Source organism: Lissotriton helveticus, chromosome 1_1, assembly GCF_964261635.1.
Source record: "Lissotriton helveticus chromosome 1_1, aLisHel1.1, whole genome shotgun sequence".
NCBI classification, from domain to species: Eukaryota; Metazoa; Chordata; class Amphibia; order Caudata; family Salamandridae; genus Lissotriton; species Lissotriton helveticus.
Window position 1 is genome coordinate 339,050,861 of NC_136057.1, and position 15,483 is coordinate 339,066,343.

Below are 15,483 nucleotides of genomic sequence, written 5' to 3' on the forward strand. Positions count from 1 at the left end.
CCACGGGGGCGGCTTTAGGTGGCTTAACGTTTCCTAAGGATATAGTGGAAGGGGCTCCGACATCTTTAGTTTTTGTCTTCTTAATTAGTGCATCAAGTTTAGAAGTGTTCCCCTTTGTTATTAGTTCTAACTGATCTAATTTTTCTTTAATTGATTTCGTTCGGTTGATATGGGGCAATATTAGAGACCTAACTAATGTTTCCATTTTGGCAAGAAGATCCTCATTAGAGTTGTGTTGAATGAGAGGTGGATCAGTATTAGTTAATGCATCATTAAAAATAGGAGACTGGACTACAGCCTGTGAAGCATCACTGGGATGTTGGGTTTTTGCAAGTCTTATACCTCAACCCACCTTCTTGCCTCCCCCTCTCTTATTTTTTACATACTTAGGAGTTACAGGACATTTCTTATTTACTCTCCTCGGCGCCTGATCTTGTTCTGTCCGAGGAACAGGAGGTGGAGGTGTTGGTGTAGATGTTCTGTGGCTCAAGCCACTAGAAGGAAGACTGAGTGAGGTTGAGCTCAACATGGAGCCAGTAGCAAAACCGACTGGCCACTCCTCCAAAGAACAAGGGATTGGGCTAGGGTCTACAAGAACAACCGGGTCGCTACAATGGGCCGGCGTTACAGCAGACCCGATCACACCCAGAAAAGACCGTTTGCCTGTTAGAATATCAATCGACAGACGCTTTTCTGCAAATGCTATTTCCTTCTCTAGGATTCCAGTAGCCCGTTTAAAAAACTGATCCAAAGTGCCCGTAACCATGCCTGCATTAGTATTAACAGTAACCATTCTAGTTCTGTCGGAACACTCACATTGCCAGTTATTCACTCCCAGTATAGGGGAGGAGCAGGGGTGGCTCCTCCACTATGGCTGGGAAGCGTCGTCCCACTGCTTTCAAGAAATGCGAAGTAGAAACATAAAATGATAATCCTGTATTGGGCGGCCCGTTCTCCATGCAGGCTGCATTACAACCTGCATGGAGAACATACCCAGGCCCCCATTCTCTGGCTCAGCATCGAACCAGGACGCTCAGACCAATCACATCGTTGCATTGCCGCATTGTGATTGGTCAGGGGAGCCTGGGTGATTGGTAGCCTGGCTGTGCTTCCCGTTCATCGAATTGGACAAGGAGAGCAGGAGCAGAGACGTGGGACCCAAAGGCAAGGTATGTTTATGTTTTTTTATATTATCCCTCCCTGCACTGCCCCCCTTTCATGCGTGACGCGCCTGTCGCCGCCCCTCGAGCCCCTCTGAATACACCTAGCTAACATCTCGCCCCAGTGGTCTCGCTGCCTGTTCACAGGGTGTCCTGACGGTCCCCATTGGTTCTGTCATTTCCTGGGACTGTTGTTGCTCTCTTGCTGTCGGTAGGCCACTTCTCCTTGCTTCTGGAGACTCGGGCTGATCGGATCGGCGCACCCAGTCAAGCCCCGGAAACGGGCTGGGTTTATGGATGCCTGGGTCGGCCCTCTTTGTCCATTGCGGTCTCAGGGCATTGAACAGCATCCACCTCTTCTGGTTTGTCTCCATGGGTAGGATAGTGCCACTTTTTACAGTCAAGAGTCAAAATATGAATATGCGTGTGGGGGGTTGATTAAGTCTTGGCTCGGAAGCAAGTGTACGTAGTTTAGGACCAGGCCCGGACTGGCCGTAGCGGGAACCGGGCAATCTCCCGGTTCTGTGCCACACGGGGGGGGCGGTTTTGGGTCCCAGGGGGGCCGTTTTTGTTACAGGGCAGTTTTTGCAAAGAGGTTGGCAGTATCCCCAATCCCCGTGGGTGGGGGGGGATGCGGCCGAGCACTTTGCCAGGGCCGGTTTTGGTTCTCAGTCCGGCCCTGTTTAGGACTATGGTGGGTCATAGGGACTGTGCCGTACGTTCTCCAAAGATGCATCCACTATGTGCTTATAGCCACACGTCGTGCTCAGCTCATATCTGGGGAAAATGAATAATAGATCATATAAAAATTAATCCTCCTTAGACAACCGGACATTGATGCACCTTATTCTATCACATGGACTTTCACCAAAATATTACAGTGATTTTCTAGGACTCTACAAACAGAAATTGGCTTTTTTCCTTAAATGGTAGTCTTGTGCTTCATCTACTTACCCAATGCTGTCACGTTCTGTTATCTTGCTGTATTCAGACTTTATTTCTCTACAACTGCTTTGCCTTAGTTCTGTGCTCAAACTACTAACTGTCATCCTTCATGCTCGTCAAACCCTACTTGTTTCACCAATCTATGCAGTTCACTTTTAATCCTCATTCAATTAACTCTAGTATAAAAATCAATTGTGATGAAATTTGACCTCTCCATTTTATGTTATTTAGTTATTTTATTTATGTATGTATTTATTTTGACAGTTTTATAGGCGCTGGCTAGACATGAAGGTATCAGAGTGCTTTACATAAGGTTCCACAGGAATTACAAAATTACATCATTAACATCACCCACTCCGCGCTCATTCAAGTGGTACTCGCCTTAGTCCTGTCACGACTGGACTTCTCTAACTCTATCTAGGCCTCCCCCTGTTCTTGTTGAAACGTTTGCAAATTGTGCAAAACCAAGCGGCAAGACTGATCTTCAAGAACCGCGGAGGTAGCTCGGTGAAACCACTGCTGGCCTCTCTCCACTGGTTACCCATAGCCCACCGGGTAATCTTTAAAGTAGGATGCTTGGCCTTCAAGGCTCTCCACGGGAAAAGCCCCATGTTTATTAACAACTTAATCATCAAGCATGAGCCTACTCGCAATCTTCGCTTTGCCCATCTGTCTCTTCTTACCCTACCCTCCTTTAAACCGAAGCGTCAAGGTGGATGTCGCTTCGCTTTCCTTGCCCCTAAGGTGTGGAACTCTCTTTCCCTGTCGCTCAGAAAATGCACCAACCTCATGGAGTTCCGACGCGCCTTGAAGACCTGGCTATTCAAGTAAGCCTCGGGATAGGTTAACTGCTACCATTCTTTCCTTACCGCCAGCGCCATGAAACCCTTGGGTGCCCGTGCGCTTAAAAGTTCCGAATAACGAGTAACATAACATAACACATTACATCAGTTACTAGAAAAACATTTCAAGAGCATAGAAGACGAAATAAATAGAGCTTAGAAGGGTAAGGGGGTGGGGTAAAGGGGTAGGAGGTGGGTAGGAGGTAGATAAGGTGGAGATACGAAGGAGAGTCTGCCCAAAGTCCAGCTGGGTAGGTGACGGCCGAGGAGGAAGTCCACAGCCCATCTCCTCTTTAGCTATCGAGTAGCTCCACCGGGCATCAGCCAAACAGCTAGGTCTCAACAGGAAAACAATTAAAGAGCAAAGAGGAGGGAAAAAAACAGATCAGGGAGAGTTGGAAGTCCAGAGAAAGGAGACAGCTGTGGAGGAGAAGACGAGACAAATGTCCGGGTAGGGGTAGGTGACGGCCAAAGCGGTCTGTGACACAGATTTCTTTCTAGTATTGTATTTTCTTGAATATTTGTGTTTTCCTTTTAACAGTAATTAACTGTATTTTCTGTCTCCTGTTAATTCAAACAAAACTCATTAAAAGGTTTCTTAGAAAAAAAAGGAGAGTAGATGAAAGATGCCATTCGATGTAGGTGGACAGGCTTGTTATCTCAAACAGCGTTGCCTAGGGGTATCCGGATCGGGGGCAGACTTCTTACCCCCAGTTTTGTGCCGCCCCCTGGAATACTCCGGAAGGGTCCTCGCCTCCATGTACCCTGGTGCGTTTGCCCACCACCACTAAGGTTCCAAATGTCGAGGTCTGCCTCAGATAACGGACAATCAGCCTCCTCAGTGAATCAAACTTCAGGTAAGCAAGGGACCGCACCTCTGCGGCACAAAGTGGGTTGGGCTTCTCATGGCTGTTTTGGAACCCAGGCCTATCACTACTGGAGAGACAGAGAATGGGAAGCCAGATCTTGTAGAATAGCTCCTTCCTTAAAATACTTTTCCACAAATACATATGATAGCATAAACTTCATGTGATAATGAGCCTGGCCAAACACATTTGGAATTGAGATTTGTGCAGAGAGTACATATTTCCATATTTCTCCTGGGCCATAGACCTATATACAAATGTTTTTAATCTTTGGATTGGGAGTCCTCTAGGCAACAATTTTATGAACAAGGTGTGAGAAGTTGGCCTGATGTGCAGTGTTCACTATTCTAGTGATCACTATATATCAGTCCAAACAACCCTTATTGATGATTGGTTGTAAGTCAACCTTATAGACCAGCTATCCTAGTAGCATGGATACGAGCAGTCTAAGGCTAAGACTCTAGAGGGCGTGTTAAGCCAGCTGTTTTACCATCACATTACCCCTTGAACACCCAGTGAAAGGACACCACCCAAGTGTTATGAAAATAAACAGTGTATTTATTAGAATCACAACAACCCTGTGCTCTTTATGAGGACAGGGTGCTAGGCACACAACAAAACTCTTACGAAAATACTTAAGTTAGCACGTTATACACAAATGCCCGAGGGGCACGAAAAACCATATACTTTAAAAGTGGAATGCGAAATTACTAGCAGGTAAGTACAGTACTAATAGGCTTTGGACTCGCTAGGACTTGACTATAGAATCGTTAGATTACTTCTAGGAGACCTAGGGGACTCGGGTGCAGAGTGTGCACTCTCACGCGGGATGCGGGACAAAGTCTATGGGAGCTAGTAAAGGCAAAGTTAGTGTTCACGGGCGAACCCGACCTGGTAGGAAGAAAACGACAGTGGATCCTGACCCTAGGATAGTGAGGCTATGCTGGGACACCGAAGTGCCGAAGTTACCTAGCCCAGGGGCTGCAGCTGCATAGGTCTGAAAAGACGTCGGGAATCTCGTTGCCGGACCAGGAGCCTGGAAGAAGGAAGTTGCTGGCAGGCGACCAGTGAAGAAAAGTTCGATGGATCCAAGCCTGGATCAAGGAAGAAGAAAACCTGAAAGCAGAGGGGACCAAGTTCTTGAATCACTAGCCAGTGATTAAGTGGGCACCAGGATGGCACCGGGCGAAGTCACCTCGACTAGGTGAGTGGGCGACGCTGGCTCTGTAGATCTCACGGACCAGGAGGCATTGTCGGCGACCAGGATGGAGAGGCGAACTGTCCCACGATGGATGAAGCTGTCGGCGTCGAAGTTACCCAGGATTGGGCAACAAGCCTTGGCTAATTCAAGCCCACGCGGTGGACCCAAAATGGCGTCTTGAGTGGACCAGGAGGGTCCGGAGTGCTCCTCTTCTGGAAGGGAGCAAGGGCCAGTCTGGAGCAACCAGACTAGCAGCAGTGATGTCGTCGGGCGTCGTTCAGGAGGCCACAAGCCAGCGGGCTAGTAGCCAAACAACGCGGTGAGCAGCAAAAAGCAGAAGGGCCCCACGCCGATCGTGGAGATGCTGGGGGGCTACTCTTCGGTGCTGGAGCTGCTCAGGGTCGGGGCTTCTCGGACCCCAAAGCACTCACCAGGAAATTACTCGGCGGGCTTGCTGTGCAGAAGTCGTGCAGTCTTGAAGATGGCCGGTCCCTCGAGGTCTCGTCACACCCACGAATCTCAGCGTGACTGATGATGTAGGTAGAGGTCAGAGGTGCCAGGGAAGCCGGTTCTCGTCGAGCTGGGCAGTCTTGATCCGGAGGAGAGACTTGCAGCAGACCGCAGTGTTCTTAAGATGGTGCCTGCGGATGCAGGGTGACTACTCCTTAGTCACAAGGGAGAAATCTTAGGAAGAAGTCTTGAGTTCCTTTCGTGGAAAGTAGTTTCAGGATTCAAAGATGATCTGATTTGGAAGGGTGCCAGTTCCTACCTTTATCCTGTAAAAAGGGGCTGGCACGCGACTAAGTCCTGCCCTAGGGGTGGGACTAGGAGGGGGGGTGGTTACACCCACTTCCTTGGCGGGCTTTTCCCCAGCACAGGGTCTGGAGTGACCCTGGAACTGGTTCCAGCCAGCCTATGCACAGTGAGCACCGGGGTGCCACGTGCAGTCACCTTCCTCTAAAGCCCTGCCTACCTACAATACACAAAACCCTGTCTGGGACGGTGCTGGCACCGCCCCTGGCAGGAAACCCTTTGTCCTTATCTCCTGCTCTGGGAGGACTCCCAGCAGCAGGAGGGCAGACTTGTGTCTTGGTGGCAGCATCCATTTTGTGGAGCTGAGGCTCTGTTTGACTTTAACCGGGGTTAGGGGTTACATACATGTCGTGTCCCTCTAGAAGGGTGGAATGCTAACCCCGTCGCCAGAATTGGCGAGGGGTTAGTATTCCAATTCGTATGACACCTTACTCGACATGTTTTGATAAAGCGATACCAGAGTTGGCATATAACCGCGAGGATTATAATGCACTTAAGAGTATATGGTATGCGATATCATGGAAACGGCTAAGGGATGGATCCCGAAAGCCGCAGACAGGCTCAGCTCATGCCAGAGCACCATCTCACACGATTCCAAGCACTCTGCCTTCAGGATTGTTAAGGCCTGCCATAGGAGTGACTGATAGGAGATCTGTGTGTCCATTTTAGGGTTAGATATAGGTATACTATATCTAAAGCAAAGGGTGAGTACACCACCTTGCCCCAGCTGTCGTGCAGCCAGTTGTGTCAGTTTAGTTAGTCAGCCCAGGGGTGGCATAATACATGCTTCAGCCCCTGGGAGACTTCTGGGTACACCTCAGCCCTGGGTACAGGGACTTGGAGAGGGCCCAGTGCCAATTCAGTACCTGAGTACAATTTGGATAGAGAGAACAGCTAGGCTGTGGGTCTGATTAGCAGGCCCACAGCCAGGGAAAGTCGTAAACCAGTGCAGCAAAAAGCAAAAATCTGGGTGATCATAGGATTGCAGACCCTACTCTCCTACATGACCCTCCCCCCCAAACTTTGGGACAATAAACTAACCTTGACCAGGTGAGTCTTCTTGCTCTAAGTGGAAATACCTGGAGAGCCCATCAGCATTGCTGTGATCAGTACCAGGTCTATGCTCCACTGTAAAATCCATCCCCTGTAGGGAAATGGACCACCTAAGCAGTTTGGGGTTTTCACCCTTCATCTGATTTAGCCACAAGAGGGGCTTATGGTCTGTCTGAATGGTGAAGTGAGTGCCAAACAAGTAGGCCCTCAGCTTCTTCAGGGCCCAGACCACAGCAAAGGCCTCCCTCTCAATAGCTGACCAATTTTTCTCTCTGGGTGTCAACCTTCTACTAATGAAAGCAATAGGCTGATCATTACCATCAAAATTCAGTTGAGACAGAACAGCCCCCACACCCAACTCAGAAGCATCTGTTTGGACAATGAATGGCTTGGAGTAATCTGGACTCTTTAGGATAGGTGCTGTGCACATGGCCTGTTTTAGGTCATTGAATGCTTTCTGACAGCTTGCTGTCCACTGAACTTTCTTTGGCATCTTTTTGCTTGTCAGGTCATTAAGAGGGGTCACTATGGACCCATAATTTCTGACAAACTTCCTATAGTACCCAGTCAGGCCCAAGAAAGCTCGAACCTGAGTCTGGGTGATTGGAGGAGTCCAGTCCTTGATGGCCTGTATCTTACTCTCCAGTGGCTGGACCTGGCCTCCACCTACAAGGTGGCCCAAGTATACAACCTGTGTCTGCCCTATCTGGCACTTTGTGGCCTTGATAGTGAGGCCTGCCTTTTGCAGGGCCTCTAACACTTTCCTCAGGTGGACCAGGTGATCCTCCCAGGTGGAGCTAAAGACAGCAATATCGTCTAGATATGCTGCACAGAAGTCATCCAGCCCAGTGAGGACTTGATTCACCAACCTTTGGAAGGTGGCAGGTGCATTTTTCAGTCCAAAGGGCATTACCACAAATTGATAATGCCCTCCAGGGGTAGAAAATGCTGTCTTGGGTTTGGCCTCCTCAGCTAACCTGATTTGCCAATACCCAGCTGTCAAATCAAATGTACTTAAGAAGTTGGCAGAGGCCAATTTATCTATAAGTTCATCTGCTCTTGGTATTGGGTGGGCATCAGTCTTAGTGACTGCATTGAGGCCTCTGTAGTCTACGCAAAACCTCATCTCTTTCTTACCACCCTGGGTGTGAGGCTTTGGCACTAGAACTACTGGGCTAGCCCAAGGGCTATCTGAGGGCTCAATGACTCCCAGCTCCAACATTTTCTGCACTTCAGTTTTGATGCAGTCTCTAACATGATCAGGCTGTCTGTAGATTTTACTCTTGACAGGCAGGCTGTCTCCAGTGTCAACATCATGGGTACACCAATCAGTTTGGCTGGGTGTCAGAGAGAACATATGTCTGTAGGATTGCAGAACTTGCCTGCAATCCTGTTGCTGATGTTCAGTGAGGCTGCCACAAAAGACAACACCATCAACTGATCCATCATCAGGATTCTGAGTGAGCAGGTCTGGGAGAGGGTCACTCTCTTCCTCCTGTCCCTCATCTGTGGCCATGAGCAAGCTCATGTCCTTCCTGTCAACATATGCCTTGAGCCTGTTAACATGGAGCACTCTGAGAGGGCTCCTGGGAGTTCCAAGGTCCACCAAGTAGGTAACCTCTCCCTTTTGCTCAATGATGGTGTGGGGCCCAGACCATTTGTCTTTCAGAGCTGCTGGGGCCACTGGCTCCAGCACCCACACCTTCTGCCCTGGCTGGTACACAGTCAGAACAGCCTTTTGGTCATGCCAAGCTTTTTGAAGTTCCTGGCTGGCCTCAAGGTTTTTAGATGCCTTTTCCATGTACTCAGCCATCCTGGAGCGGAGACCAAGTACATAGTCCACTATGTTGGTTGCAGGCTTTTTGAGAGGTCTCTCCCATCCTTCCTTCACCAAACACAGGGGTCCTCTTACAGGATGCCCATACAGAAGCTCAAAAGGGCTGTAGCCAACCCCCTTCTGTGGGACCTCTCTGTAAGCAAACAAGAGGCAGGGGATCAGGACATCCCATCTTCTCCTAAGAGTTTCAGGTAGTCCATGAATCATCCCTTTCAGGGTCCTGTTGAATCTCTCAACAAGCCCATTGCATTGTGGGTGGTAGGGTGTGGTGAACTTGTAGTTCACACCACACTCCTTCCACATTGCAGTCAGATATCCTGACATGAAGTTTGTACCTCTGTCAGAAACGACCTCCTTAGGGAAACCCACTCTGGAGAATACTCCAACTAGGGCTCTTGCCACTACAGGTGCTGTAGTGGTCCTAAGGGGAATAGCTTCAGGATACCTGGTGGCATGATCCACCACCACCAGTATAAACTTGTGCCCTGATGCTGTCTGGGGTTCCATTGGACCAACAATGTCAATCCCCACTCTTTCAAAGGGAACCCCCACCACAGGTAGTGGTATGAGGGGGGCCTTTGTTGTGCCACCTGACTTACCACTGGCTTGGCAAGTGACACAGGAGCGACAAAACTCCTTGGTATTCTCATTCATATGGGGCCAGTGAAAGTGTGAGACAAGCCTGTCCCAAGTCTTTGTCTGACCTAAGTGACCTGCAAGGGGAATCTCATGGGCCAAGGTGAGAAGGAAACCTCTCAGAGACAAGGGGATGACCAGCCTCCTGGTTGCACCAGGCTTGGGGTCTCTTGACTCAGAGTACAGGAGTCCATCTTCCCAGTATACCCTGTGGGCACCTGTGGCATTCCCTGCAGCCTCAGCAGCAGCCTGCTGTCTGAGGGGTTCAAGGGAAGGGCAGCTCAACTGTTCCTTCCCCAGGTCTGCTCTGGAGGGTCCCCCTGAGCCCAGAAACTCAACTTGATCAAGTTCAAGCTCTTTAGGCTCAGTTTCCCTCAGTTCTTCCAGATCAGCCTCCTCAGAGACTTGATCCTCAACCTGGGGCAAGGGGGAAGGCAAAGCCTTACCCTTACTGCTCTTCTTCTTGGAAGGTGTCTGGTCCATCATTTCAGGATCCAGCACCTGTTCAGTGGGGCATCTTCTGGCCTGTGACCTAGTCACAGCAAGCACATGTGCTGGCAAGCCTAACATCTCCATATGAGTCCTCTGCTCCACTTCTGACCATTGTGATGACTCCAAATCATTGCCCAACAAACAATCAACTGGGAGGTCTGAACTGACTACAACTTTCTTTTGTCCCTTCACTCCACCCCAGGAGAAAGCCACAATTGCCACACTATGACTAGTAGTGACATTGCTGGCATTGGTCACCAGGAAATCAGTACCTGGCATGATCTGTCCAGGGTCCACAAAGTTAGGTGTCACCATGGTGACACTGGCACAAGTGTCCCTATAGGCCTGAGCCATTTTGCCATTAATCAAAGGCGTCTGCCTGTATTTGCCCAAAGTATTGGGACTTATCTCAGGGGTTATATCCATATCCCCTGTACAGACAAGGACAGCCTGAGTGAGTGTGCCAACTAAGTTGTCAGACCCCTCAGTACCCAAGGTTAACCCAACTAATGCCTTGGGAGGTACACTACCACTACTGACTGTACTAGGGGGTGCAGTTGCCTTAGGGGCTGTAGTGGCAGGAGTTTGTCCTCCTCTTTTGGTGCACTCACTAAACCAGTGAGATTTACTTTTGCAGTACTGGCACCACCTTTTTGACTGGCCTTCTTGAGTCTTCTTCTTCTGGGAAGCCTGACCCCCACCCTCTTTGGTTTGTTGGGGACCTGGTGAAGACTTCTGGTCATTTTGCTCATTCTTAACATTACCCTTCTGGTCTGCTTTCTTCTGACCACCCTGGTTCTGGTTCTGGTTCTGCTTGATCCTTGTCCTGACCCATTTGTCTGCCTTCTTTCCCAATTCTTGGGGAGAGGTCAGATCTGAATCAACAAGGTGCTGGTGCAACAACTGGTTCTGACAATTGTTTAAAATTTGTTCTCTCATCATTAGATTATACAATCCTGTGTAATCTGTAACCTTGCTACCCAGCAACCAGCCCTCCAAAGCCTTAGTGGCACAATCCACAAAGTCAGACCAGTCCTGAGACTGAGTTTTCTGGGTATCTCTGAACAGCAACCTGTACTGCTCAGTGGTTAAACCAAACCCATCAACCAGTGTATTCTTCAGGACCTGGTAGTTGTTAGCATCCTCTACTCTTGTAGTGAGGAGCTTATCTCTACCTTTACCATCAAAGGAGAGCCACAGTATAGCTGCCCACTGACTCTGGGGAATGCACTGCACAGTGCAGGCCCTCCCCAGAGCAGCCATCCATTTCTGGATATCATCCCCTTGCTTAAAGGGGGGCACTATTTTAGTCAGGTGTTTAGTATCTAAACCCTTCTCTCTATCTCTTGGGAGATTGCTGCCACCAGTGGGAGCTAACCCACTCATCTGCTGCTCTCTTGCCAGGGCAAGCTTCTCTTTGGCCAGGGCAATTTCTTCCCTTTCAATCCTCAGTTCAGCTTGTCTCATCCTAGCTTCATGCTCCCTTCTCTGAGGGGAAGTAAATCTCCTCTGTGGAGGATTCCTTCTCCCCTGAGAAGAGGCATTAGAGTGCAGAGATCTATTGGAGTCCCTAGAAAGAGATCTATCTCTCCTAACTCCAAGGTTAGGCCCACTTCGGGTTAGTACTGGGGGTCCCCCAGTTCCTAGCCCAAGTAAGTCTAAGTTGGTCCTGGTTAGCCTTCTGACTACCTCAAGACCTTTGTCTACCTCATCCCCAGAGAGTTCCTCCTGATCCTCCTCCTCCTCAACTGCATTGGCAATGTTGGGGAGGTCTGGATCCCCAGAGGTACCCTCTAAGGCTGGCATATTCCCATCTAGCTGAGAAAGCTTCCTCGCATCATAAGTCTCTAAGAGACCTATTAAAAAGGGAATGGTGGGGTTAGACCCCTGCTTCAGTTTTCTGGAGACACAGATTTGTCTCATCTCCTGGAAACTGAGAGCTGCATTTCTTGAAGTGACCTGTGGAGGGTCAACACTGACCAGGGGAGTCTCAGTAGAATCTCCCTGGGTAGACATGCTTTTCTAGTGAGGTGTAAGTGGTGCACTTACCTACACTATATGTTTGCCTACTGATCCCTTGCTAGAGTTGTAGTTTAGGGTGTGCTAGGCCCTAGGAGCTACAACAGCTGGTTCAGTAGAACTCAGAGTATTCTAAGCTAAGTTACATGTACCTTTAGTACTTATGTGATCTTTCACAAGATATTCTTAGGGCATGTGTGGTAAAACAACAGCAAGCTCAAATCCCACCGCTGCTCACCAATGTGAGAAGTTGGCCTGATGTGCAGTGTTCACTATTCTAGTGATCACTATGTATCAGTCCAAACAACCCTTATTGATGATTGGTTGTAAGTCAACCTTATAGACCAGCTATCCTAGTAGCATGGATACGAGCAGTCTAAGGCTAAGACTCTAGAGGGCGTGTTAAGCCAGCTGTTTTACCATCACATTACCCCTTGAACACCCAGTGAAAGGACACCACACAAGTGTTATGAAAATAAACAGTGTATTTATTAGAATCACAACAACCCTGTGCTCTTTATGAGGACAGGGTGCTAGGCACACAACAAAACTCTTACGAAAATACTTAAGTTAGCACGTTATACACAAATGCCCGAGGGGCACGAAAAACCATATACTTTAAAAGTGGAATGCGAAATTACTAGCAGGTAAGTACAGTACTAATAGGCTTTGGACTCGCTAGGACTTGACTATAGAATCGTTAGATTACTTCTAGGAGACCTAGGGGACTCGGGTGCAGAGTGTGCACTCTCACGCGGGATGCGGGACAAAGTCTATGGGAGCTAGTAAAGGCAAAGTTAGTGTTCACGGGCGAACCCGACCTGGTAGGAAGAAAACGACAGTGGATCCTGACCCTAGGATAGTGAGGCTATGCTGGGACACCGAAGTGCCGAAGTTACCTAGCCCAGGGGCTGCAGCTGCATAGGTCTGAAAAGACGTCGGGAATCTCGTTGCCGGACCAGGAGCCTGGAAGAAGGAAGTTGCTGGCAGGCGACCAGTGAAGAAAAGTTCGATGGATCCAAGCCTGGATCAAGGAAGAAGAAAACCTGAAAGCAGAGGGGACCAAGTTCTTGAATCACTAGCCAGTGATTAAGTGGGCACCAGGATGGCACCGGGCGAAGTCACCTCGACTAGGTGAGTGGGCGACGCTGGCTCTGTAGATCTCACGGACCAGGAGGCGTTGTCGGCGACCAGGATGGAGAGGCGAGCTGTCCCACGATGGATGAAGCTGTCGGCGTCGAAGTTACCCAGGATTGGGCAACAAGCCTTGGCTAATTCAAGCCCACGCGGTGGACCCAAAATGGCGTCTTGAGTGGACCAGGAGGGTCCGGAGTGCTCCTCTTCTGGAAGGGAGCAAGGGCCAGTCTGGAGCAACCAGACTAGCAGCAGTGATGTCGTCGGGCGTCGGTCAGGAGGCCACAAGCCAGCGGGCTAGTAGCCAAACAACGCGGTGAGCAGCAAAAAGCAGAAGGGCCCCACGCCGATCGTGGAGATGCTGGGGGGCTACTCTTCGGTGCTGGAGCTGCTCAGGGTCGGGGCTTCTCGGACCCCAAAGCACTCACCAGGAAATTACTCGGCGGGCTTGCTGTGCAGAAGTCGTGCAGTCTTGAAGATGGCCGGTCCCTCGAGGTCTCGTCACACCCACGAATCTCAGCGTGACTGATGATGTAGGTAGAGGTCAGAGGTGCCAGGGAAGCCGGTTCTCGTCGAGCTGGGCAGTCTTGATCCGGAGGAGAGACTTGCAGCAGACCGCAGTGTTCTTAAGATGGTGCCTGCGGATGCAGGGTGACTACTCCTTAGTCACAAGGGAGAAATCTTAGGAAGAAGTCTTGAGTTCCTTTCGTGGAAAGTAGTTTCAGGATTCAAAGATGATCTGATTTGGAAGGGGGCCAGTTCCTACCTTTATCCTGTAAAAAGGGGCTGGCACGCGACTAAGTCCTGCCCTAGGGGTGGGACTAGGAGGGGGGTGGTTACACCCACTTCCTTGGCGGGCTTTTCCCCAGCACAGGGTCTGGAGTGACCCTGGAACTGGTTCCAGCCAGCCTATGCACAGTGAGCACCGGGGTGCCACGTGCAGTCACCTTCCTCTAAAGCCCTGCCTACCTACAATACACAAAACCCTGTCTGGGACGGTGCTGGCACCGCCCCTGGCAGGAAACCCTTTGTCCTTATCTCCTGCTCTGGGAGGACTCCCAGCAGCAGGAGGGCAGACTTGTGCCTCGGTGGCAGCATCCTTTTTGTGGAGCTGAGGCTCTGTTTGACTTTAACCGGGGTTAGGGGTTACATACATGTCGTGTCCCTCTAGAAGGGTGGAATGCTAACCCCGTCGCCAGAATTGGCGAGGGGTTAGTATTCCAATTCGTATGACACCTTACTCGACATGTTTTGATAAAGCGATACCAGAGTTGGCATATAACCGCGAGGATTATAATGCACTTAAGAGTATATGGTATGCGATATCATGGAAACGGCTAAGGGATGGATCCCGAAAGCCGCAGACAGGCTCAGCTCATGCCAGAGCACCATCTCACACGATTCCAAGCACTCTGCCTTCAGGATTGTTAAGGGCTGCCATAGGAGTGACTGATAGGAGATCTGTGTGTCCATTTTAGGGTTAGATATAGGTATACTATATCTAAAGCATAGGGTGAGTACACCACCTTGCCCCAGCTGTCGTGCAGCCAGTTGTGTCAGTTTAGTTAGTCAGCCCAGGGGTGGCATAATACATGCTTCAGCCCCTGGGAGACTTCTGGGTACACCTCAGCCCTGGGTACAGGGACTTGGAGAGGGCCCAGTGCCAATTCAGTACCTGAGTACAATTTGGATAGAGAGAACAGCTAGGCTGTGGGTCTGATTAGCAGGCCCACAGCCAGGGAAAGTCGTAAACCAGTGCAGCAAAAAGCAAAAATCTGGGTGATCATAGGATTGCAGACCCTACTCTCCTACACAAGGTTATTAATATGAGCAACTTCAAAAGGTGCACTGTAATAAATACATCAAAGACATCAGAAGATGTGACAGCACCAAGCCTAATTCATCTCTTACATCCACCTTTTGCTGTAGAATCCTGTAATGATAACGCTTCAAAACCCTATCTCTCTTACATCTCGCTGACACCCTCAACCACTTCCTATGAAAATTATGTCTTACCATTGTCCTTCATCGATGTTCTCTTACTTCTACTTAGCATTGTAAATGTATCCCTCACTCAAGGCATCTTTCAAGAAGCTCTCAAGATAGACCAGATGCTCCCACTCCTAAAGAAACCTACACTAGATACTTAAGGGTTTTGCCAAATACCGGCCCATCACTCACCTCCCTTTCATCATTAAGATCTGACAAAAGCAGTAAATGTTAAACTTCAGGATCACATCAACGCTAATCATCTAGAGTACAACAACCAGTCTGGCTTTTGATCATGCTGCAGCAGGGACACAGCAACCTTACACATTAGCGACAATGTTCTCTTGACCACAGATGAAGACCTCTCAGCTGTCTTTGATACAGTCAACCATCTTACCCTCCTATGCACCCTGGAGTCTTAAATGGAATTCACTGGCAATGGCCTTCACTGATTCTCCTGCTACCTTTTTAATCGACACCAGTTTGTTCACATGAG